Source organism: Acinonyx jubatus, chromosome C1, assembly GCF_027475565.1.
Source record: "Acinonyx jubatus isolate Ajub_Pintada_27869175 chromosome C1, VMU_Ajub_asm_v1.0, whole genome shotgun sequence".
Classification (NCBI taxonomy): Eukaryota; Metazoa; Chordata; class Mammalia; order Carnivora; family Felidae; genus Acinonyx; species Acinonyx jubatus.
The window spans coordinates 48,868,560-48,896,270 of record NC_069381.1 but is presented as its reverse complement, the minus strand read 5'-3'; the positions used below and the strand labels follow the sequence as shown (position 1 = coordinate 48,896,270).

General features: G+C 36.8%; 1 long non-coding RNA gene across 1 annotated transcript in view; it reads left to right on the top strand.

Moving 5' to 3' along the window:
* Window positions 1-26,473, top strand: part of LOC113599093 (uncharacterized) — a 70,467-nt gene extending 43,994 nt beyond the window's left edge. Inside the window, exons 2-3 of the long non-coding RNA XR_003419827.2 lie at window positions 24,309-24,421; window positions 26,178-26,473. This is a non-coding gene — a long non-coding RNA (uncharacterized LOC113599093). The remainder of the gene's footprint in view (window positions 1-24,308; window positions 24,422-26,177) is intronic.
* Window positions 26,474-27,711: the final 1,238 nt, after the last annotated feature.

Sequence of the window (27,711 nt, the reverse complement as noted above, 5' to 3'; positions counted from 1 at the left end):
CTGTCTATATGATCTGTCCATTGTTGTAAGCGGAGTATTAAAGTCCTCTGCAATTACCACATTCGTACCAATAAGATTGCTTATGTTTGTGATTAATTGTTTTATATATTTGGGTGCTTACGAATTCGGTGCATAGACATTTATAATTGATAGCTCTTCTTGATGGATAGACCCTCTAATTATTATGTAATGCCATTCTTCATCTCTTTTTATAGCCTTTAGTTTAAAACCTAGTTTGTCTGATATAAGCATGGCTACTCCAACTTTCTTTTGACTTCCAGGAGCATGATATATGGTTCTCTATCCCCTCACTTTCAATCTGAAGGTGTCCTCAGGTCTAAAATGGGTCTCTTGTAGACAGAAAATAGATGAGTCTTGTTTTTTTTTTATCCATTATGATACTCTATGTCTTTTGATTGGAGCATTTAATCCATTTACATTCAGTGTTATTATTGAAAGATATGAGTGTCATATCCCATAGAGTCATTGTGTTATCTGTAGGTTCATGCTTGTAGTGATGTCTCTTGTCCTTTGTGGTCCTTGCAACATTTCACTCACAGAGTCCTCCCTTAGGATCTCTTATAGGGCTGGTTTATTGGTGATGAATTCCTTTACTTTTTGTTTGTTGGGAAACCTGTATCTCTCCCTCTATTCTGAATTGCAGGCTTGCTGGATACAGGATTCTTGGCTGCATATTTTTTCTGTTCATCACATTGAAAATTTCCTGCCACTCCTTTCTGGCCAAGTTTCAGTAGCTAGGTCTGCTACTACCCTTATGTGTCTACCCTTGTAGACACATCCCTAGTTGCTTATCCCTAGTTGCTTTCAGAATTCTCTCTTTGTCTCTGTATTTTGCCAATTTCACCCTGATATGTCGTGCAGAAGATCAATTCAAGTTAAGTCTGAAGGGTGTTCTCTGTGCCTCCTGGATTTCAATGTTTGTTTTTTCCCCCAGATTGGGGAAGTTCTCAGCTATGATTTGTTCAAGTACACCTTCATCCCCTTTCAGTCTCTCTTCTTCTTCTTCTGGAACTCCTATGATATGGATATTGTTACATTTCATTGAATCACTTAGTTCTCTAATTTGTCCCCTCATGATCCAGAATGTTTTTATCTCTCTTTTTCTCAGCTTCCTCTTTTTCCATAATTTTGTCTTCTAATTCACATATTCTCCTCTCTCCTTCTTCAATCTTTGCTGTGGCTGACTCTATTTTATTTTGTACCTCATTTATAGCATTTTAAAATTAAAATTCATCATTACTATATTTTAGTTCCTTGATCTCTGCAACAATAGATTGTCTGCTGTCTTCTATGCTTTTTTCAAGCCCAGTGATTAATCTTATGAATATTATTCTAAATTCTTGTTCAGTTATATTATTTATATATGTTTTGATCAATTCTTTAGCTGTCATTTCTTCCTGGAATTTCTTTTGAGGAGAATTCTTCCATTTAGTCATTTTGGCTAGTTTTCTGTCCCTTTTGTGTTTTAAAAGCTTTTTATGTGTCCTGCACCTGTGAGCACTACTATATTAAAGAGGGGTCATACACTGTCCAGGGCCTGGCCCTTCAGGAGGTGTTTTTTGGAGAGTGTTACTTGCTCTCTGTTGTTGTGACTTTGGTTACTTTATCTCCCTACTAGTAGTGATGTTTTGGCCCCTCCACCAGGTATGCTTTGATTTGTTCCTTGAAGTAGCCCTGGAAAGGAAAACAAACACACACACACAAACAAGAAACAAACAGAAAGCAAAAACATGCAAACACACAAACAAAAACCCCAAAAACAAAAAACCAGAAACAACAGCTACAAGTAAACAACAGGGTGGAGGCGGGGCTGATGGAAGAGGCCTTATCCCATACAAAGAGAAAAATGACAGGGGTGGGGAAAAAGAAAGAATAAACTTGACCAGAGAAACTATATGGCTTAATCCAGATAGAGAGAGAAAGGAAAATTAAGAAGGAGGTGGGGAAAAATGAAAGAAGATAGTTGTCCAGGCAGAGAAACTATATGGCTTTATCCAAAGAGAGAACGGAGGATAAAGGAGGTGTGGAACATGTATCAAGAGAATGGATTAAATATGTCTGCTTAAACAAACCAACAACCAGAGTAACCAGACTAGAGGAGGGAGGAGATAAGAAGGAGAAAAGGAAGGAAGAATGTATCTACATAATAAGAATTGTTGGAGAATTAATCCAGGCAACGCAGCAGTGCAGGTCTGGAGTAGGGGCCATTGGGTTCCTCACTGTCTAGCCCGCTCCTGTAGATACGCAGTTACCAGGCACAGGGGGGTGTGGTTTCGTGTAGGCGGGTCCTACCTCCACTGTGGGTCCCCCTGTCTGATCCCTGAGACCCCCCCCCCCTTTGTGGTGGTGGGGAGAAAAATGGTGAAGCCCCCGTCTCTCCTCCACAGACCCTCACAAATGAGGTGGTTTGTCTCACTCCACCGACTCCCATGCCTGGCGCTTGGCTGGGATTCAAACTGTCAGTCTGTACATCCCGGTACTAGGGAAATGCTGCTCTGATATGTGGTCCTTGGCTGGTGGGCACAGGCTTTATCCTGTCCTGTAGCACTCTAGGGAGGGGATTGCTTTCTCCTACTGTGGACTGCTCCCCTGACCTAGCCACCAAGCCCAGGACTGGGTCCCCTCCACCCCAGGTTCACGATCCAGGCAGCTGGCCCCGTCAGAGCAAACCCCACAGTTAGAGATTGGATCTTTGTCTGTCCTGGTCTGAGGTTTTTCTGTTGTCCAGATATAGTCCTATGCTTCCCCACCTGGTCTTTCTCTTCCCTTTGTCTCTCTGCAGAAGTGAATCCCTCGCCTCCATCCATTTTATCTCTCCCAGTTTGCAGTCATGCACCTGTGGCCGGTCAGGTTTTCCTGGTGGGTCCCTGGAAGCACGACTGTCTCTTTTTCTCCTGAACTCTTTGGCTTCGACACTTCTTTGTTTGGGAGAAGAGGGAAGTTCAGATCCCCTTACTTCTATGCCATGTTGGCCCCCTCCTCCGAATATATGGTATAATTTTAAAGGCAAATACGCAGGAAAAGTAACTGTATATTCAATAAGATAACAACTATATAAAACAAATAAACAACGGTATGCTCAGAAGGTAGAAAAATGATAATGAAACATATTTCACTAATAACAGATGTTTTCTTTTGGGAGAGGAACTCTCCTCCTTCTCTTTTTACACTTCTATTTTTTCAACATATTTTCATAATGTGCAAATGTTACTTTTGCACTGAGAATATAATATGCTTTTTTTTAAGTGGATAAAAGGTGCTCTCAGAATGTTTTTTCTTCCCCATGCATTTATATTGTGTCCAAGCGAATCCAGATACTTCACTGTGTTTATACAAACACTCACTCAAAAAAGTCACTGTGCAAATTATTAAAAATGATAACCCATTTGTATAAACAAATAAGTACAAATACTAAAAGAGGCTCTATCCTTATTAAGTATTTACCACATATGAGGCAGGAGAGTGTTAATAATGAGGTCTTTCATTCATTGTTGAGCAGTGGACATAGACTATTACCATTATTTGGGTGTTTACTATATGCTGGTGATTTTACATATATTCTCTCACTTGTCCTCACTACTGACATGCAGGTTAAATATTACATTCTCAATGCCAAGATAAATAAATTACAGCTTATCTAAGGTTGCCCAAATAGGTCCCTGCCTGGATAGGAGTAGAGGCCATGTCTATCTGTTTCCAAATTCCATGTCCTCCTCAGTACCCCATGCCATTGATGCACAGAACATGTAAAGCACCAGTTTTTCTACTGTCACCAAAACCATTAGCTTTGTCTTGTTATGAAAGTGGTTGAGACTTCTAATTTATCGTGTGTTCCTTTGTGACTCCTCTGGAAGTTCTACAGTGGATCAGGTCAGAATAGCTTGAAGTTGAATATGATGTTCTTCAAAGTGTTAGGATTTCTGCACTATTTTACTCTCCTGACTTACTTACCTCTAGACTCTATGTAAATATATTATTCATAAGTCATCCATTCTCCACTCTCCTTTAAATTTTGTTGAAGAGGAGTTTATGATGCACTACTTCCTCATAGGACATTTGTACGTGTTATTCCAGCAGACCGGTTGCAGATGACTGAGCCAGGGGTGGATAGCTGGCTCAAGGACAGCCAAGGACCTAGCATAATAGATTTGTCCAACAGCCATGTTAATCACCAAATGAACCAATTAGATCTTCCCTCAGTGAACTTGACTAGCATACATACAGTGAAAGATAATGATTAGTAGTAAAGGCAGAAGCCATAAAGTACATATAGGATGGGAGTTACTGAAAGTTTGAGGTGATAGAAGATATCAGTACCAAACTAAGTAAATAAGGAAGGAAACCAGCCAGGAATTTGTTGGTGGCAGCAGGAGAAGAATGGTCAAGTCATGGTAATTGTGGACATCAGAGAAGGTCATGCACATTAACTGTTGATGCAGCAGTAGCAAAGGCTAGTCACTAGAATGGCTTCCCCATTCTTTAGCAGTATTCCATCTGCCTGGAGTTTGGGGTCTGCAGCAATTGAAATGTATTTCTCTGTGTATTCTTGAGCAAACAAACAAACAGAAACTTATGAATGTAATATGTGTGTGTTTATTTCTGGTCATTTGAAAGAACCTAACCATCAAATTACATCTGGCTGAATGGTGTAAGGTCTCTCATAGAGCCCAGAAGACCAGCCACATTAAAGGATGGGTAACTGATAATGCATAGCCAGGAGAGCTCCCTTCAAAACAACTGATTCTGGAATTTGTCTTACTTGGGGAAGAGAGGGAAGGAGAAACACTAAGAATATTACTTTTTTCAATTTTTTCTAAACCTCAGACTTTCCTATTTGGTGTTTTTCATTAAAGCAGTGAGCAATCGACACATGCAGTGGTGTAAATACGTCATATTGCAGTCCTATCTGTCTCCCATACAGGCTTGGTGATGTGATGGGAAGGAATGTAGGACTGAGAATTTGAAAACTGAAAGTCATGCCTTATTGTGTCCATATTAGCTGTGTGATTCCTGGCAAGTTACTAAGTTCTCTGGATTTCAATTACCTCTTCCATTAAAATAAGAGCAATAATAGCCCCTGCCTTCTTAACCTCTAGGATTGCTCAGCAAGTTAAAAAAGATAATAAATTTGAAAACTATGAAGTAATTGAAAGAACAAGTTTTTTTCTTACCACCAATAATAACACACTGCTAATAAGCCAGTTGTGAATTTGAGGAGTTTTAGTGAAAAGTACTTAGATTATGTAAACTTCAGTTGGACAGGCTCTAAAAGCAATGTTAAAGAAACCTTGTGGACCATTTGCTAGAAGGGCTATATTAATTTCCCTAAGGCACTGACCCTGAGCTGGGAGTAGCATTGGGAACAGGTTAACATTTGAAAGCAGCTGTTGATGGTATGTAGTTTGCTAATGATCTTGTCTGTCTTCCATGTCTCTTTAAGAGTTTCACAGGGCACCAAGCCATCACTGACAAATCTGCTTATAACATCTCAATGACAGCCAATCCAAGGTGCAGGTCAGGAAAGGCGGTTACCTCCTTTATGTTGGCTATAGAAAGCCAAAGGCCTTTATTTGAGCAGCCAACCCAAGAGCAATTGTGGTCCACACATCACCTTGTTTCTTCTTCCCAAAGTCTTTGGTTGTGGAGTCAGCTCATTATCAGCCACCTCCCCATCAAAGCCCACCTCAAAGGCCAATGCCTCATGAAGCCTTCCCTGGTTCCCTTTAGGGGAGAATGATCTCTGTTGTCTGTCAAATATCTTAATGTTGTTCCTATTCCGTTTTTATGGAATTTAGTACTTTCTGCATTGAATTTCACATTCTTCAGGGTACTTTCCATTTCTATCACGAGACTGATACCTTACATGAGGGTAAACTGTGCTTCTGTTTCATCTTTTTATGCTCCAGAATGCCAAACTTGCTAGCTAGCACATAAAGGTTTCTCTAAAAATGATCAATGAACCAGTAGGTATAGACTCATAACAAACAGGAAAATAGAAGGATAGACTCTAACTTACAAAGTTTGCTATTAAAATATTCTACAAGTTAGCTTTTTGAATACTATAACTTCATTTCCCATAGAGAATATTATAAATGGTGAGCAGTTAGTGGTATAGTCAGTCTTCAAACCTAGATTTGTCTGCCTCCAAAGTCATGTTTTTAATCACCATGCTAGTTTGTAGCAGGCAGGCAATATTCTTTAAATGTGGGGTAGGGATGGGGGCAACAGAATTGGAGACAGGTCATGCTTTTGGGTCTGACAGAACTGGATTGGAATCTGAGTTCTTTGGTTTCCTACCGCTGAGATCCTGGACAAGTGATTTAATCTCAATGAACCTGTTTCCCATAAAAATAAAGAGAGATGATAATGTATTTGAAAGGCCTAGGTCATTGGTTGGTGAAACTATTCTTTCAATTTTTTACTCTTGCTCTTCTGTTTCCTTGAAGTATGGTGACCATAAATGCCTATTTCCTAGTGTAAACAAGACCATTTTCTTTCACTGTTAAATAGGTCTCATTTGAACACAATGAATTATACAGGCATGCTCTGGATGATGGTAGTATTCTCCTTGCCTTCTTTCTCTGCATCCAGTGGTATCTTTCTAATAGAAAATATGATTGTAGCTCTCCTCTGATTAACACTCCTTACCTCATTTCTCTACAAATAAAATCCAGTGCCTTCATAGTGATATATTACCTGCTGCCTTGGTATCTTCTTCTCATACTCACCCAGCCTTTTATTCTACATACTGTTCATAGCAACTGCCTGAAGTCTCTTGAAACATCTGTGGTATTGCTCCTATGCCTTTGCAAATGCTTTCCTGTACCTGGGATATTTTTTATCCCTGTCATTGATATGTATCACTTTTTTTTTTCTATCATCAGGACCCTTGCCAAGTGTAGGGAATTCTCTACTTGGAGATATGGTGTTGAATAGACTGTTTTACTGCACAAGGAATGAAATAAATGTACTTCATTACAAACCCCATTATCGCTAAGACATAGGCATATGACCCAGGCTCTGCCAATCAGAATTTGGCTTGGATTTTATGGCACAAGAAGGCAAAAACAAGGATTATCTATTTGACAGAGGCAGCAACAACAGGAACTTCAAAGCCAGAGAACTGAGTCCAAGTCCTCTGTACCTCAGTTACTAGTTGTGCAATCTTATACAAGCTCCATAACTTTACTTAACATCAGTTTCTTCATCTGTAAAATGGGGATAGTAATAGTACCTACTTCAAAGACTGCTTGGAGGGATTAAACATATATGCAATATGACTGAAACAATCCCGGGCACTCAGTATGTGCTGAAAATGTTAGATCTTATTACTATTGTTGTTGGAAATACTACTAATAATAGCAATGACTACCTTCTGTAATACAAGCTTTTGTTTCTTGCATCTAAAAAGTGTGACCAATACATTTCCCTCTGGCAAGACTATTTGGATTTATGTTTGATGTCTAAGTTGAGACTTTTTTCTTCCCAGAAACCTTTTCTGAAACTGCTGCCACATTAGAGACCACAGTTATGGACTCATATTTTGTTGCTATTATAAGTAGCAGAGCACTTGCCACACTTAATTTAAATGCCTGGTCTTTCACATTCTTCTCAACCAGACCACGAAGTTCTTCTAGATGACACTGACTATAGTGCTCGCTTCGGCAGCACATATACTAAAATTAGATGACACTGACTGTTTCCTTTACTTTGTATCCTTAGAGTATTTCTTGGACAGTACCTTGACCCCTTGTCGGTGTTCAGTAAACATCTACTGGATGAATGAGCAAATACCCTGCCACCCTCCGAGATGCTGTAGTGGGAGAGTCGGCCAAGCAGGGGAGCAATTGATTTCTATTCATATGCTCCAACTCTTGCTGTGGGTTCTCTTCCTATGACCCCATGTGGGATTTTTGCAATCAATGTTCATATTTGCACTGATGATCCTAAAATATCCTTGACAATCTCAAGAGAGTTGCAATCAGTACATTTTATTGCCGCCGTGCTCCAGCCTCCCAGGTTTGGCTTAGGAGATGGAACTTACCCCAGAGATTTGATCCCAATCAGTGCTATTGTGCTTCCCTGGAAGAGTATCTTACAAAGTCAGGAAGATGCAAAGCCGTTCTCCAGTTTGGGGAATGAAATGTGTCGTAAGAAGCAACTAGGTGCTCCTATGTGCCCTTCTCTGAGTCAGTGACCTGAGGCAACACTGTGCTATCTTCAACCAAATAGAATGACTTAGTGTTCTTGTATTTAAGGCTAAACATCTACATCTTTTTGCCTTTGTGTATGCTATCATTTCTATTTCCTGTGGTGTCTCACTGTTTGGAGTATAAAGCCTTGATGACTTAGCTGGGTATTCAAAGTCCCTCACAAACCGAGCCCCATTTACTTTTTCAGTCTTATCTCTTATCACGTTCCATCAGATCCCCTAGCCTCTACATGATTAATCATTTGTTCATTCCTTTCATATCTTTAACAATAATTTATAGATTATAATGTGGACCTTGTAGTAACCCTCATGGCATTGCAGTCTGCTAGTAGACATAGCATTTAACAAATAATATAAAATAGAAGTAAAAGTATTATTATAATCAGAATGCTGAAGTTAATTCATAACAGGGGGCTAAGCATGGCAGGAGACTGTCTCACGTTGGGGTCTGATCATGGAGAGTTTATGGAAGTTAAAACACCTTCAGAAAGCCCTTTAGAAGTTTATTGAATCTAGGCATTGTTCTGTGTCAATGCTGCTTAGCATCAGGCCCAGGACAGAGCAGGCATGCAAAAAATGTTAAATACATGTAGGAATGAAAAATTGACATTGATAAAGAATAAATTAATCTGTACACTGTTTCATAACCAATTTCCACTCTTCATTCTTAAGTAACAGTTGACAAAATGCATGCACACACACTCATACACATATTTGGGAGCAAATACTAATGTAATTGTATATTAATTGATACTTCAGTGTTTATGATGCTTTTCTATCCAATGTCTCAATGAATTGAATGTAAACTTATCATGTGGGGAGATATAATTCTTATGTTTATTTATAGAAGCTGAGTTTATGAGAAAGTTGCCCAAGGTAACACATCTAGTAAGAAACAGATATAGTAGTTTGGACTTCTGGCTTCAAATCTGGGGCCTCATTCTTTTTTATTTACAAAGAATTAAGAGTGAGATGACTTCAATAATATAGGAATAAGTAATGCAAAGAAACACTCTATTGGATAAAATATTAAATAACATCTTCTTGAAGAAATAAAAACTTTATCAATGCAGTAAAGAATCACAGGGTCAGATTTGAGAGAACGAAATCCAGGGAGATGAGTCTGGCATCCAGAGCCCCTTTTCAACTAGGAACATCTGCCATTTCAGGCAGAGGTAGCTGAGATATTGGGATATGAGGTCCAAGGCCCATCATGGATAGGAAGCTCCAGTAAATCACTCATGCTTTGAATTGGGAACCCAAAGGCATCTACTCCAGATGGGACAGAGAGCCACAAATAGCCTGGCTCTCTAGAGACTCAATCACTATAAATGCCCTGAGGTGGAGTTTCACTGCTAGTGCCCCTAGCCACTGCCAGAGGCAAATCTAAATGTTCCTTGAAGCAGGAAACATCACCCAGGCTCCAATTATTTCCAAAATTAATTTTTTTTCACATAAACTATTCAGAACTCGATAAAAAATAACCTGCAGGGAATCATTCTTGGGTAAGTTACATTTCATCTCTCATATATCATTGTGTCTCTGAAACTTGGCTTTATATTGGGGCCATTAAAGGACTTTAAGAAGGATATTGAAATATTTGGGTGTGTTTTTAAAGAGAAAATTCTGGAAGCTCTATGAATATTGGTTTAGTGTTCATTTAGAATTCTCTTAACCAGCTTCCACTTAACCAATTGGCTAGGTTAACCAACTTGCAAGATTAAATGCTGCTCTTCCTCCCCTCTATAAAACATTCATATTGATGTCTACAGAATGCTTGTGGCCATCTGGCAATACTCTAATATTCTCATGTACTTCTGATCTGATCAAGGAGTTAGTTATATTTTTTCAAAGAGTCACTTGTGTTAATTACCAAAACATTTGTACCAATTAGAGTTCTTACCATAGATATATAATTTGAGTAAATGTATATATACTAATATTACTAGGAAAGGACAGTTTTTGTTTCAATAAAGTCTGCTGAATGCTTTAGAAAAACTCAATAGAGGTGCATACTAAATAATTACCATCAAATAAGGTGTGAAGAAAATAATTCTGATTAGAGAAAACTGCAAAATTTTAGAAGGATTCTGTGTTTAAATTATTTTTCAAATATTTTTAAGTTTTTATTTAACTGGGAATTTAAATGGAGGTAATGGATCCTTGCTCTCATGGAGAATTACATTGCAGCTTCCATTGTAATTCTGATATGCAAAATATTTGCATATATAAAAGGATTTATTATGCATCTAATGTTACTATTAATCAATAGCATAGAGTCAAATGAAATACTTCCATATTAGTAATATGACATATAATAAGATGACATTATTATATCATAATATATTATTGTATTTATCATAACAGTAATATTCTCCTATGCTATATTGTTCATATAAATATAAATATAATTAGGATAATGCCATAGCACTATTATATAGTATTAATTGATAATGGCAAAATAGCAAGTAATATATTCAGTTTTCAGCCATTCCATATATGAATATCCTCTATCCTTAATGACTAGCCCAAGGCTTGTGACAGAGTAGGCACTCAAGATTACATAATGAATGAATAAATCAATATTCACCCTTTCAGAATCACAATCACTTTTCTCAGGTATCACTCAAATCTGTCAACATCAGTTGAAGAATGTGAACCCTGCAAATCAACACAATAATTGTAGGTATGCTTTCACTAGCAATGGCCCATTTTCTCATAGAGTTGATTCCTAAGGAATTTGTCATCCAATAAACCGATACATCTATTTTCACACAAAATGCTCTTATTCCAGCTCATCCCTCATTCTGGATGTGTGGAATTGATTTTTATAACCTCGGTATAAAAATTTGTATTGATTAATTTATTCATTCACTAGCCCCACAAACATTTATAGAGTACCTACCATGGGTCAGATATTGGTCTAAATATCTCAATCAATTGTCACTTTATACATTTTGACCTATTCATTACAATGTTTATTTTGGGCACTTGAGTCTATCATCTAAGATATTAGCTATTTCTACCAGCTGTTTGTCACTTGCAAATTTTGCAAGCAGTTTATCATGTAATTATTCTAATCATTGAGGGAATATGTTGAACACAATTGGGTTAAATAAAGAAGACAGCAGAAATCACTGGAATATTTTTTTTAGGTTGCCAAATTCCTGGTCTCACTCATTTGGGGATAGATATGGAACAAATCTCAAAAGGTGGAGTTTCAAATAACCTCGGTGTTTTAAGGATGGGATGTTAAGTATTCCTCAGTACTACCAAGTGTTTGAGGCTATCTAAGAAAATAAACAAGAGAAAAGTTCTCTTCAAAAGGGGAAAAAGTTGATGCCCAAAGAGCAGCTAAAAGAGAACCAGCTAGAAATATAACCAATATGGGAAGAAGAAACCAGGGGAAGTCTTAAGTTAAGTTGATAGGGGTAAAAGGCAAGCATCTAGGTATTCCATAAGAAAATGGTAGGTGGCTATGACAGTTTTTTCTTAGACCATCTTATGTGAGTGTGTACTTTTCATGGCAGCAAAGCTGAATAGGGATAGGTTGACCTCAATCTACAAATCTTTCCTCTTTTATATTGTTAAATCTGCTTGGGTCCTTACTTTAACCCAGTTAGTGGGAAAAGGTATTGATTACTTGCAAAAGTAGGGTTCCCTGACCCCCAAACCAAAGGAGAGTGAACCAGCCATCATATCAATACCCTTCCAGTGATGACCTGGAGATGTAGAGAGAACTGGTGCTTCCTGGCCAAAGGGTTAAAGGGGTTTCCTGGTGCTCTCAGCTAGCACTTGGTCCAGAATTCCCTTATTCTCAGATCCTGGTCTTTTTTGCTTAGGATTTTTTTTTCTCTATCACAAATTTCTCTATCCTGGTAGAAGAAAGCAGAGTTCTTATTGCCTTAAGCCTAGTATATGGGGACAGAGCACAAGTAAAGAAGGTTTTAAGGTGCATTCGTTCAACAAATATTTGTTGACCATTGACTATGTTCTAGGCACTCCTCTAAACATTTGGAGTATATCACTGAGAAAATAGACAAAGAACGGTGTCCTCATGGAGCTATTGTTCTAGCAGAGAGAAATAGATAACAAACATTAAAACCAATCAACAAGTGAATTAGGTAATTTCTTAGGAAGTCATAATTATTATGGAAAAAAGCAAAGTAGAAGTGTAAGACAGATAAGAGTTTCTGGGGTGGGTAGACAGATTGTTGTAGTCAGTAAAGTGATAAAGTAGGAGAGCCTCAATGAGGAGGTGAGTTTTGAGTAAAGTCTTGAAAGAGGTGAGAAATAGAATCACATGGATATGGGGGTAAAGAACACCAGGCAGAAGGAATAGAATAAAGGCAGTGTCTGAGGTGGGAATGAGTCTGGCATCTCTGATTAACAGCAAGTAGCAGAGTTGGTGATGGGGAAGCAGTAGGAGAACACAAAATTAATGGTGGACAATGTCATAGTGGCCTTAGTAGATTTTGTAACACTTTGGCTCTTACTCTAAATGAAATGGCTATTAGAAGTTTTTGAACAGTAAAATGAAATGATATGACTGATGTCTTAAAAGATCACTTTAGCACTTGTACTGAGAACACACTGCAAGGAAGGAAGACTGGATTCATGAAGACCTATTAGGAAGTTGTCAGAGTTCAGGGGGAAAGTTTTTGGTGCTTTGGCCTGGAATGGTAGCCATGGTAAGAACTATATTCAAAGTGTATTTTGATAACAGATCTTAAAGGAGTTCTTGGCCAGTTGGGTGCTGCATGAGAGAAAGAGATGTGTCAAGGATGATTCCAAAGTGTTTGGTCTCAGCAACTGGAAGAAGTAAGTTGCTAGAAACTGAAATAGGAAAAACTGTGGAGGAGCAAGTTTCAGAGGGAAACAGAGTTCAGTTTGGGACATGTTAATTTTGAGATGTCTACTAGACATTCAAATGGAGATGCTGATCCAGTTATGGATATATGAGTCTGGACTTAAGGAGAGAGATCTGGGTTAGAGATAATTTGAGATTCAAAATATTGGTGGCATTTCAAACCATGAGACTGGATGAGTTCCCTAGGAGAGTGAGTGGAGATAAAGAAGACAATGGGGACACCTGGGTGGTTCAGTCGGTTAAATGTCAGATTCTTGATTTTTGACTCCAGTCATGATCTCACAGTTCATGAGATCAAGGCCCATGTCAGGTTCTGGGATTCTCTATCCTACCCCTCTCTTTCTCCCCCACTTGCACTTTTTGTCTCTAAAAATAAATAAATAAACATTAAAAAAAAAAAAGAGAAGACAATGAAGGACTGGTTCCTGGGCCACTCCAATATTAAGACAAGGACAGAGTGGCCAGAGAGGCCACTGTCCTGGATGCCAACAAAAACTGTGAAGCATATGGAGTACTGCTGATAGGCCAAGAAGGATGAAAACAGAGAATGGAAACTTCAGCACTGTGGAGGTGATTGGTGACTTTGTTAGCACTTTATTTGCTTTATGAGGAGAGTTGACTTTCTCTTTAATCCTGCAGTGGTTTTCTTGTGGTGAGGGGGTAGAGAATGTAACCTACTTTTTGTTTCTTGTGCTTTATTTCTGGGTGGGATTCCTGGAAGGACTCGTAACTGTGGGAATTATCTACCTTCTTCACTCTGTGCTTCTGAAACTGCCGAGTTCTCAAAGATAGTATGTCTCTGATTCTTGGCATTTGATCCAGAATGGCATTAAATTAGCATACCTCTGTTTAGATGTGGTCTCTGGTGCAGTTAGTTTCACTTCACATTTTTGTTATTTAAAAAAAATCTCTTGCTACTCATTGCTGTCTCTCTTCACTCGCAGGAAAACAAGTCCCACTGACCTGGAGGCTATGACAACAAGGAGTTAACATCAATAATTATCACTGCTGTACCAGCTATTGTTCAATATTATAGCTAATTCTAACTGCCTCATCTTGTCATCAATGAGGGCATCCCAAAGGTTTTGTTATGTGGCATTAGACCTTGTTACTGACAGATTTTGTGATATTTTGTTACTTGTCAGAGAACATGTTAAGTGTCACATTAACACTATGGTTATTGTTCTGAGATTTTTCTTGGTGGAATCTTTTCCAAGTGAATTCACAGTGGCTCCATGTGATCTCCTTGGTTTTCCCACATGCTAACAAGAAATCTGTTTATGACCCTCTCTCTTGCCTGGGATAAAATCATACTTACATATCTTAATTTCTTGGGATTTTCTTATTTACCCTCCTTTAAAAGAGTAGCCTGTTTTTGATATTTTGGCATATTTCCAGTTCTCCATGATTTTCTCATGCAAGTATGAATTTGAAAAAAAAATTGCACAGCTTTTCATTAGCACTTTCTGGAATTCAGAGTTGGCAAAAGATGTCAGTTTGGAGAGAAAAATAGGGATTTTTCTAGGAGGAACGGAGGCTGGGATGTTTTTCTGACATATGTTACTATATTTATAAAATAAACTGTTTTTAGAGATCAGTTTATAAATTTGACATAAGGTTTAGTATTTCCATTCTATTTTATTAAACTTTTAATTTTCTTATGAAAATAACACAGGAAGCCACATGATTTTAAGTCATGGTCTAGCTGTAAAAATATACAGCAAAGTCTTTTCTATACATTGTGTGGCTTAGTGGAAAGACTGTGGCTTTGGATCAAAAATTTGAAATTACATTCTGATTCTGCTACTGACAAATTTTGTAACTTTGGAGGTTACATTGATTCTTGTAAACTTCTTTTCATCATCTGCCAAACAGGAATAATTATACGTGTCCTATGGGTTGCTGCCTTTTATAATTCATATAGTACCTGCTGTAATGCTAGATACCATGCTGGGCATGGAGGATTCAAAGATAAAAGCGTATAATCCATGCCCTAGCAAATCATTGTAGGAATAGACGTGTAAACACACTAATAAAATATAGTAGATCCTCTCTGTAATGAAAGGATTCTATTGGAAATGTATCACTTAATATACATGACAGATTTGGAGTATTGAGTCTGAAACAATTCTGGATTCTCCTCTTTTTTAAAGGTTTTTAAATACATGAAGTATTGAAAACTATAAAGTCTCATCAAATGGCTTAGCTACCAGTTAAAGTATAATTTAAATATAAGATTTGGGCTACATTAGAACTTCTTTTAAGTTATGAAGTCACTAATAAAGTGACAATCTCTAGGCTTTGTGGGACTTGGAACAAGATGAAAAGGCAACTCCAGATTACAAGAGAAGATAATATAAGAGATTGTGTGATATATTATGATATTTGGTCTAATAGGTTAGATTTCTTTAACACCTGGAAATTTTAGAATTGAGTGAAGAAATCAGTGGATATCAAACACAAGAATATATATCCTAAAACTAAAATGTTAATATTCCACTCTATATCTGTCCTTACTAATTGTATACCTAGGCAATTTACTTAAATTCTCTATACTTCCTCCATTTCCTCACCTATAGCTTGCTTGCTTTTTCTTTCTTTCTTTCTTTCTTTCTTTCTTTCTTTCTTTCTTTCTTTCTTTCTTTCTTTCTTTCTTTCTGAGAGGGAGAGAGAATCTTAAGTAGGCTCCATGGAGTGTGGAATCCAATGTGGGACTCAATCTCATGACTATGAGATCATGACCTGAGCCAAAATTAAGAGTCTGATGCTTAACCAACTGAGCCACCTAGGTGCTCCAACATTTCCTTATCTATAAAAGGAAGAGGGTGACAGGGTTGTTATGAGGACAGAGAATAGTCTGGAACATAGTAATTACTTAAAAGTGTTATTATAGTAGTATTAGTTACTAGCAATAATATTGAAAATCACTAATACTAGTTATTAACTTATTTTTTTTTAATTTTTTTTTCAACGTTTATTTATTTTTGGGACATAGAGAGACAGAGTATGAACGGGGGAGGAGCAGAGAGAGAGGGAGACACAGAATCGGAAACAGGCTCCAGGCTCTGAGCCATCAGCCCAGAGCCTGACGCGGGGCTCGAACTCCCGGACCGCGAGATCGTGACCTGGCTGAAGTCGGACGCTTAACCGACTGCGCCACCCAGGCGCCCCTTAACTTATTTTTTTTAAGTCAGGGAATTTGTATTCAAGTTCTAGGCAGTACCACAGATAAAGGAAAATACATTAAGGTCCCCAAACCTGGAAATTAGGAAATTAAAGTGGCATTATTTGCAGATGATGTGATAATTGATATTGAAAATTCAAAAGAATTTACAGACAAGATATTGAAAAAAATTAAAAGATTTCAGCACAGTAGCTAGCTAAATCAATACAAAAAAACTCATTGGTATTTATATATTAAGTATTATCCCCTATTGTGTTATTAAATACCTATGAGACCTTGAATAAGTAATTCAGCTCTCTGGGCTTGGCATTTTATCAGTTGATATCAGTTTATCTCTGTAAACTGATGTCATTTTACTCAGTCTCTGCTCCTTTCCAGTTATAGTATATGATGGAACATCAGATTTTATATCATACCTCCCCTTGACAGTGGGAGCAATTGAAAAATATGCTCTGATATTTGCTAAGTGCAATGTGTTATTTTACATGATAATTTTTATATCCTTGCCTCCACTGAGTTTATAAACTAGTAACAACAGAAATAGTAATGATACCTAGCTTTGTCTTAGCTCATCAAAATTATTAAAATGCTTTTTAGTTTTGTTGATTGTTTCCTTTGCAGTGCAGAAGTTTTTATTTCCATGAGGTCCCAATAGTTCATTTTTGCTTTTAATTCCCTTGCCTTTGGAGATGTGTAAAGTAAGAAATTGCTGCAGCTGAGGTCAGAGAGATTTTTTTCTTGCTTTCTCCTCTAGGGTTTTGATGGTTTCCTATCTCACATTCAGGTCCATTATCCATTTTGAGTTTATTTTTGTGAATGGTGTAAGAAAGTGGTCTAGTTTCATTCTTCTGCATGTTGTTGTTCAGTTGGAATACTACTTGGCAATGAGAAAGAATGAAGTATGGCCTTTTGTAGCATTGTGGATGGAACTGGAGAGTGTTATGCTAAGTGAAGTAAGTCATACAGAGAAAGATACCGTATGTTTTCACTGTTATGTGGATCCTGAGAAACTTACGGGGGAAGACCATGGGGGAGGGGAAGGAAAAAAAAAGAAAGAGATGGAGGGAGCCGAACCCTAAGAGACTCTTAAAAACTGAGACTAAACTGAGGGTTGATGGGGGGTGGGAGGGAGGGGGTGGATCGGTGATGGGTATTGAGGAGGGCACCTGTTGGGATGAGCTCCGGGTGTTGTATGGAAACCAATCTGACAATAAATTTCATATTAAAAAAATAAAATAAAATAACTAATGAAAAAATTAATAAAGTGCTTTCATTGACGTGACACAATATTTCATGAGTATATAGCAAGTAAATAAATAATGTGAGTACCATATAGACTATTTCAAGCTCAATAAAAGAGATAGAAACCTAATAGTATTTGGGAGAACTTCAGTTAACATTGGCTGATTGGCCATGTGTTTATTTCTCTTTTTTTGTTTGTTTGTTTTAATAAAAGTATAGTAAGGAATTAAATAAAAAAAAAAAACCTGTAAGCCCAGGAGGGTTATGATTTATCTGGCACTGCTTGATGTATCCCCAGAACCTAGAGGAGTTCCTGGTACCTGATGGAAACTTAATTGATATTTGTATGAATGACTGAATAAACAACACCAAGAATTGAGGAGAAGCCATCAACAGATGGGATATTTCAACAAATTTGTGAAAGACAATGAAGGTAGAAAAATTCATTTCCAGTTATATGGAAGATTAGATAAGCTAACTGACCCTCCTGTAAAATATACCTGAAAGTTCTAGATTTAATGTGAGTTTTTAAAAATAAACTAATTAGCTAGGAAGAAAGGAGGCCAAACTAACTTGAAAATAGGAACCTAGAGAGCTAAGCATAGCCCTGCATACTGCTTTTGATCTGAAGGTGTTTGATGAACACAGATGATCTTAGTTTGCATGGTTTTGAAAGGCACCTATGGCCCAGGAACTTTAATACAGTACATCCTCCCTCCTTTTCTTATAACTGAAGATACCTTCCAGTGTATCCTTTGGTTAAGTCTGAATGCCCTAACCTCAATAAGACAGCAGGGAAAAATCTTAGTCTTTTGTTTGTTACAGAGGAAAACAAACTATCTTAAGAATTTCAACAAAATAGCTACCATTAAAATATGTAGGCAAAATTGACACTGGCTGGTTTAATTTAAAAAATCTCAATTTGAGGAGCCCCTGGGTGGCTCAGTCGATTAAGACTCTGACTTTGGCTCAGGTCATGATCTTTCAGTTTATGGGTTTGAGCCCCATGTCGGGCTGTGTGCTGATAGCTCAGAGCCTGGAGCCTGCTTCAGATTCTGTGTCTCCTCTCTCTGCCTCTCCCCCACTCACACTCAGTCTCTCTCTCTCTCTCAAAAATAAATAAACATTAAAAAATTTTTTAAAAACAAATCTTAATTCGAGAGTCTAGTTAAGAGTTCTAGATTTATAGTATACTAAATGCATGGAAGAAGCAAATATAACTACCTAACTTTGCAGAAATCCTCAAACTAAACCTCAATGAATACCTAAACTTAAAAATATATATAATTTAAAAGTTAAAAATTACAAAACGCAGAAAAAAATGCATACCATGGGTAAGAGCCAGCAGAAACTACAGATAAAATAATCAGATTCAACCCCCAAATTTCAGATATTGGAATTATCAGTCAGAACATAAACTAAATGGGGCCCCTGGGTGGTTCAGGTGGTTAAGTGTCCAACTTTGGCTCAGGTCATAGTCTCATGGTTTGTGCGTTCAAGCCCTGTGTCAGATTCCATGCTGACAACTCAGAGCTAGCCTGATTCAATTCCGTCTCTCTCTCTGCCTCTCCCCCACTCACACTTTGTCTTTCTCTTTCAAAAATGAATAAACATTAAAAAATTTAAAAATAGTTAATATTAAATTAGTTAATATATATTAACTATATATTATAGTTAATTACTATATTAACTATATATTATAGTTAATTAATATATAGTTATATTAACTATATATTAGTTAATATATTAAAATAGTTAATATTAATTAAAAAATAGTTAATATTAACTATTAACTAAATGTACACATAACTTTTATCTAAGTCTGTGTAACAAATCACTTCAAAATTCAATGGTTTACAAAAAAAAAACAAATTAATTTCTTGCTAGGATTTGTAAGTAGAGATATGATTCTACTTTTTTTTTGTGGGATGTCATGGGCCTGGTTGAGCTTGACTCTAAGAAGAAAGTTGGCTTCAGGTATATTCCACATGCTTCAAATTCTGGGACTCAGGGAAAAAATACAGTAGTTCCCTGGGATGTGCTTTTCTTATGGTGGATTGAAATAGTTCAAGAGACCAAAACAAGCAATGCAAAAACATTTAAAGTCATGTACAAGCATGGTATACATCATGTCTGTTGATATTCCATTGGGCAAACAAGTTACAGTCAAGTCCAATGTCAATGGTGCAAGAAAGAATAATTCTCCCACTGGTTTGGGGTAAGAGAAGAGTGAATGTTTGATGAAAAATAACGTAATTTACCAAAATAAGCATGATCAGTAGGTTGAAACAAATAAAATAAGTTTTTATTTTTTTATTAAAAAAATTAATTATTTTGAGAGAGAGAGAATCCCAAGCACGTGTGTGAGCAGTAGAGGAGCAGAGGGAAAGAGGGAATCCCTAGCAGGCTCCATGTTCACCATATTTTCCTTATCTTTTCATCTACTGATGAACACTTAGGTTGCTTACATGCCTTGTCTATTGTAAATAATAGTGCAACAAACATAGGAGTGCATGTATTTTTTTGAGTTAGTGTTTTCATTTTCTCTTGGTAATTACCCAATAGTGGAATTATTGGATCATATAGTATTTCTATATTTAATTTTTTGAGGGACCTCTACACTTGTTTCTACAGCAGCCATACCAATTTACATTACCACCAACAAGGCATGACAATTCCTTTTCCTCCACATATTCAACTCTTGTTTATTGTCTTCTTGATTTTAGCCATTCTAACAGGAATGAGGGATATCTTGTGCTTTGATTTGCATTTTCCTGATTATTAGTGATGTTGAGCATCTTTTCATGTGCCTGTTGGCCATCTGTATGTCTTCTTTGGAAAAATGTCTGTTCATGTCTTCTGACCATTTTTTAGTTGGATTAATTGCCATTGTATAAATTCCATCCATTCTCTTTCAGTCTGTATGTGATTTTGTAGGGAGCATATAGATTAGTCTTGTAGGCAGCATAGAGATTAGTCTTGTTTTTGTTTTTGTTTTTTTTAATTTTTTTTCAACGTTTTTTATTTATTTTGGGACAGAGAGAGACAGAGCATGAACGGGGGAGGGGCAGAGAGAGAGGGAGACACAGAATCGGAAACAGGCTCCAGGCTCCGAGCCATCAGCCCAGAGCCTGATGCGGGGCTCGAACTCACCAACCGTGAGATCATGACCTGGCTGAAGTCGGACGCTTAACCGACTGTGCCACCCAGGCGCCCCATCTTGTTTTTTTTTTTTTTTAATGCATTCTGTCACTTATGTTTTTTGATTAGAGAATTTAAGCCATTTACATTTAAAGCAATTATTGATTGTATGTGATTTTTGCCATCTAAAAAATTTGTTTTCTGGTTGTTTTTTTAGTTCTTCTTTGTACTTTGTTCTCTTGCTCTCTTTCTTCATGATTGATTAATATCTATAGTGTTTTGTATGGCTTTCTTTCTCTTTATTTTTTGTGTATGCATCATAGGTTTTGGAGTTGTGGTTACCATAAGGTTCATATATATAACATTCTAAGTAAATAGCAGTTCATATTAATTTGATGGTCATTTAAGTTCAAACACATTCTTAGCAAATAAAAAAAGAAAAGGAAAGGAAAGGAAAGAAAAAAATTTTCTTTGCTATTTTTTCTTTTTCTTTTTCACCTTCTTTTGTCTTTTTACTACCATTTCCATATTGTATATATTTTATTACCTTATCCACATTTTACACCTTTTATTCATATTTTTCTTATGTATAATTTTGGCCATTGCTTTTCCAATAAAAGAAGTCCTTTAACATTTCTTGTAAGACTGGTGTACTGGTGATTAACTCCTTTATGTTTTGTTTGTCTGGGCAACTCTTTAAATTTGAGTTTGTTGAGTTTGATAAATTCTTTATAGATTTTGGATACTAACCTTTTATCTGATATGTCATTTGCAAATATCTACTCCCATTCTGTCGGTTGCCTTTTAGTTTTGCTGATTGTTTCCTTTGCTGTGCAGAAGTTTTTTTATTTTGATGAGGTCCCAATAGTTCATTTTTGCTTTTGTTTCCCTTGCCTTCAGAGACATGTTGAGCAAGAAATTGCTGCGGGTGAGGCAAAAGAGGTTTTTGCCTGCTTTCTCCTCTAGGATTTTAATGGCTTCCTGTCTTACGTTTAGGTCTTTCATCCATTTTGAGTTTATTTTTATGTATGGTGTAAGAAAGTGGTCCATGTTCATTTTTCTGCATGTCGCCATTCAGTTTTCCCAGCACCATTTGCTGAAGAGAGTGTCTTTCTTCCACTTGATATTCTTTCCTACTTTGTCAAAGATTAGCTGGCCATACATGTGTGGGTACATTTCTGGGTTCTCTGTTCTGTACCATTGATCTGAGTGTCTTTTTTGTGCCAGTACCATACTGTCTTGATGATTTCAGCTCTGTAATACATCTTGAAGTCTGGGATTGCGATGCCTCCAGCTTTGGTTCTTTTTCAGGATTGCTTTGGCTATTCAGGGTAACAGATTCTAATTATAGGAAATTCCAAATTATGAATTTCAAGGAGACAGAAGTTATCTCATATCAAAGCCTTAAGATGTAATGTGGAATGATAAACAATAATAAAAAAGTAGCCAAATGAATGAATATTGATTTGTAAAACAAAATGTTTTAGTGGGATTAAAATAAAATAATGCAAAATGAAAAGATATAGTAACAATATCACATATAAATTGGGTGTGTATTGATAAGAAGGAGCATAAGGTATTGAGAACACTTTGGTAAATTAAGTATGCATGTTAAATATGATATATAGTAAGGCCAAAAAAATTGAGAAAAGTGATCAATCTAAAAATAATTAAAAAAAAGAAAAAGAAACAGAAAAAAAGCCAAGTCAAAGACAAAATACACAATAACATTGTAGTAATAAATTTGGATAAATCATTATTATGGTAAATGTAAATGAACTATACTCTGTTTGAAAGACGAAGATTATGAAGATAGCTATATTAGAAAACTCAAGATAAATACAGTTAATGAAAGTCATATCTAAAATACATAGACATGAAAGAATGATAGTTAAGGGATGGAAAAAGATAAATCAACAGATATGGAAATGGTTTTCTAACACTGTTGCTTAATTAACTATATTTGACAAAAATCATTTGCTTCAAGCTACACTGGGCACTAGATTAAAATATGCTCCCTATCTTTAAATGTGTGCTGGCCACCTATTTCCTAATATGACTATTGATTCCTTCCCCAATTAGTTGGGATTATTTTCCATGATATAGTGCCATGGGCTATCTTGCTGAAATATTACCCTGGTGTGGCCCCAGCCCTATAATCCTCTACCTCAGTCCAAGTGCTTCATGGGAAAATCTCCTGTTAACATCATTTTGGCAAACTCTCCTGAACCTTGGGATGGAATTCACATTTTCCCAAAGGCCTTACTTCAAGGGGTTTAATATGGCATTTTCATGCAGGCTGTTTAGGAAAAGATTTTAAGAATGGGGCATTTTGGAGATTCTGGAATTATCCAGCAGTGAGAGTTGGTTCTTTTGCCTTTGTCTTTGTGTGAAGCTGTCAATGATTGAGAGGTATTTTTTTCCATTTTCAGCCCCTGCCATTTCTAGTCCAGTTAAGTGGAAGTCACTGTGTTTTTGCTTTGCATAGTTCCTGAGTCAAGTCTACCAACTTCCTCTTGCCTCTGTGTATATGAGAAAGTGGAGTACATTGGGCTGAGGAATGGTTATGAGGCATTTAGCTAGACTCACTTAGTAGATTGAGAGACCAATTTCCTCACATCTGTCTTATACAGTGTATGATTCAAATTCATGCCTCAACAAAATGAGAAATTCCTTGTGCTAGGGACCTTGCAGGTTTGTTATGAATAGGTGGGAAAATGTTAATGTTAAATTTACAAATGTTAAGTTTCTACTGACACTCTGCTGCTTCTGTTTTGACTGTCATGTCACATTTTTTATTAGAGTTCTAAATGATTTCTCCAATTCTCCTTCTTTTGATTAATTTCACACATGGCCACCATGTTAATTTTCTATAGCAAAGTTCTGATTATGTCCCTTTTTTTCAGAAACCTTCCACTATTATTTGGTGCTTAAAGAAAATAGTCAAACTACTTATGCCAGCCTACAGACTCTTTATTATCTGACTAGTCATTTTTTCCAAAAAAAAATTTTTTTACCACTATTCCTTTTTTTCATTCTTAATTCTCTCTGTCAAATTTAATGTTTGTTATTTGTATGCATTCTATGTTTCCTGCTTACCTGCCATTGTCCATGTTGTGCCTTCTGCCTACAGTGCTCTTACTCTCATTTCCAAAATAATTTTTTGGGTGTCTTAGTAAATACTAGGAAAAATAATCCTCAGATATTATTATGTATAAGTACAAAGTAACTGAATATTGTAGCCAAAATTATCATGGTCAGAGTGGGCAAAAACTAACTAAATTGTTTCCTTTGAGAATTCCTCATTAGCCAGTTCATTCCTAGATGTGTTAAATATTTTCTTAGACTCTATCTGAATGTGTTATATTTTTGTGTGAACGTGTGCGTGTGAGTGTGTGTGTGTGTGTGTGTGTATGTGTGTGGTGGGGTGGGATAGAGATCTTTTGCACCGATATGTGTACTTACAGACATTTCACCAAGACTGAGCATCTTTCCTCTATAGTATCCAATTTTAACTGATGATACAAAAGGTAAGTCAGAATGTTTATGTTTTCCCCATCCAATCAAGAGGTTTTATCTGAACCTCTAGAAAGAAAGGTGAAATAAACTCTTGTTTACAACTTTTTGTATGTACACAGGACATTTGTTGACTACTGCAGAGAGCATGGAGAAGTTCAGCATTGTAGAGACTACAAACCTGTGTAGACTGGCCAAATCCAGAGAAAACATCCTTGGAAGTAGGTGCAATTTGGTAAGTAAATGATCTATTGATCAGATCTCATTTGTCTAAACTACTCCCTTTATTGTTGACTTAATTCTAGTAAGAAGAAACACAAATGAATGAGAAACACTGCATTTCAATGCATTGAAATTTCAGAAGGTTTGGATGATACAGGTGATCCACTGATAATGTGGAGTAGTGTGACTACCATATTCCCCCCATAGATTCTTAGATATGGTTTCTTAAAAATGTGTTATAGACCATGTGAGAGGCAAGGAGGAGGCTGTTATGGACTGAACTGCAACCCCCCAAAATTTGTATGTCAGAGCTCTAATTTCCAATGTTATCATATTTGAAGACAGAGCCAAAAAGGAGTTAATTAAGGTTAAATAAGGCCATAAGGGGGGGCCCTAATTCACTAAGACTGATGTCCTTATAGAAAGAAGAGATACCAGGAGCGTACAGGCACAGAGGAAAGTCCATGTGAGGACTCAGTGAAAAGGTAATCATCACAAGTGAAGGAGAAAGCTCTCACCACAAACCAACCCTGCTGGCATTCTGATCTTGTATCAAGAAAAGGGAGAAAGTAAATTTCTGTTATTTAAGCCACCCAGTTTATGGTATTCTACTGTGGCAGCCCTAACAGATTAATATAGAGGCCAAGTAAACAAGTTTGGTCTCTGTATCTCCATTTAAACTGGATTTATTCTGCTCCTGCCTTTTATATATTGAAGTTTTATATAACAACTGTTTCATTCTTTTTTTTAAATAAATGTTTTGCTGTTGAAAACTTAGGAAGGTAAATATATTGTATAGTAATTTATTCATCTATTTGTGATGGGAGCATTTATTCCTAATACTGGTCCCATATTGTGTCTCTAATCAGAATGCTTCCATTGAGCTCCTTCTCTTGTCTTTCTGGACACATGGATGACCACATCTTTGGAACTTTTTTTTTAAATTCAAGAGGAACTTCTCTTTTTTAAAAAAAGTAACTTTTTTTTTAAATTCAAGAGGAACTTCTCTTTTTTAAAAAAATATAATTTATTGTCAAGTTGGCTAACATACAGTATATCCAGTGTGCTCTTAGTTTTGGGGGTATATGGGAATATGAGTTACTTTGATGGCAGAAAGAAGATATCACTCATCTTTATGATTTCATCTTGCCCTATGCTATGGACTGAATGTATGTGTCCCTTCCAAATAAATATGTGGGAAATCCTAACCCCTGATGAGATGGAGGTGGGAACTTTGGGAAGTAATTAGCTTAGATGAGGTCATGATGGTAAAGTCCTCATGATGGAATTAGTGTCCTTATAAAAGAAGAGATCAGAAAATCAGTGCCCCATCTGCTATCTGAGGCCACAGCAAGAAGACTACAAGCTAGGAAGAGGGCTCTCACCAAGAATCGAATCAGCTGGCACTTTGGACTTGGACTTCTAGCCTCTCGAACTGTGAGAAATAAATTTATGTTATTTAAGCCACATAGTCAGTGATACTCTGCTACAGCAGCTTGAGCTGACCAAAACACCCTGACTGTCCCACCCTATTCTGTAATTATGTTCAGGTGTGTACTTAGTAGTATTAAATATGTAAGTAAATTTCATATCAGCCTATTCAAAAATGGCCTTTTGAGCCTCATTGACAATATATAAACCTATGCTAGAAGTCCCATGGTATCAGAAAGTATACCAGAATGCAGGTTTTAAAAACCTTTAAAGATTTCTATGAAGTGTTTGCATTTTCTTTAAAAACATTTTTTTTCCAATGTTTATTTATTTTTCAGAGACAGCATGAACAGGGGAGGGGCAGAGAGAGAGGGAGACACAGAATCCAAAGCAAGCTCCAGGCTCTGAGCCATCAGCACAGAGCCTGATGCAGGGCTTGAACTCATGAACCATGAGATGATGACCTGAGCTGAAGTCAGACACTTAACTGACTGAGCCACCCAGGTGCCCTGATGTTTGCATTTTCATAAGTAGCTTTAACCATTTTTATCTCCATACAAATTCTTGTGTCCACTTATATTGCCTAGATTATTCTCTACTTAGAGATTTTATAAAGGGAATATTTACACCTGGTACTGGCACAAGTGCTATTTTGTTTTTGTTTTTGTTTTACAAGTTGAGGGTTCATGGCAACCTTGCCTGGAGCAAGTCTGCTGGCACTGTTTTTCTAACAGCATTTGCTCACTTCATGTCCCTGTGTCACATCTGAGTAATTCTTGAAATATTTTAAAACTTTTTTATAAGTATTTGTTATGGTGATCTGTGATCGGTAATTATGACTCATGAAAGTTCAGAAGATGGTTAGCATTGTTTTTAGCAATAACATATACTTTTAAAAATTTTTTGAGAGAGAGAGAGTGAGCATGGGAGAGAGAGAGAGAGAGAGAGAGAGAGAGAGTCTCAAGCAAGCTCCACACTCAGTGCAGAGCCTGACACAGAGCTCGATCCCACGACCCTGGGATCATGATTTGAGCCAAAATCAAGAGTCAGTCAGATGCTCAATTGACTGAGCCACCCAGGCACCCCTGCAATAATATATATTTTAAATTAAGGTATATATATATATTATTTTTAAGACGTATGCTATTGCACCATTAATGGACTACTGTATAGTGTATACATAACTTTCATATGCACTGGGAAACTAAAAAATTCATCTGACTTGCTTTATTGCAATGTTTTCTTTATTGCACTGTCTGGAACTGAACTTGCATTATCTCTGAGGTATGCTTATCTTGTGATAAAAACTACTGAAAGGAGGCTTCATTTTGTACACCTCAGTTGATCTTTGCACTATTCTGTGAGGTTGGCTATGGTAGTTTCACTTTTCATGTGAGGAAACTAGGGCACAAAGAGTTAAAAGTAACAAATTATAATGATAATAAGGAGGGCATTTAAGTTTTGAATTATACATTTTATTCCATATCATTTCCTTTGCTTTTTATGTGCTTAACCTATGTAAAAAATAAAAGCCAGAGAAACATATATTTATAGGATGAATAGTCAAGTATGAATCCGTATGGTCAATTGTAATCAGGTCCAGATGGTTAGTGCTCTGAGCTACTAGAGACCCCATTTGATGCCCCAGTTACCTACCATCATCACGATTAGGATGGGCATCAGCCGACACTTAATAAAGGAGACAGCATAATTTGGTGGAAAGAACATGGGCTTTGAAATCTGTCCCAGAACCAATTTTCAGCTCTTCCACTTGCTATCTGTGAGATGTGGAACGATGAAGAGTTAACTCCTCCGAATCCTCATCTCCATGTGTGTAAAATGTGAATAACAGTAATATCTACCTTATGAGGA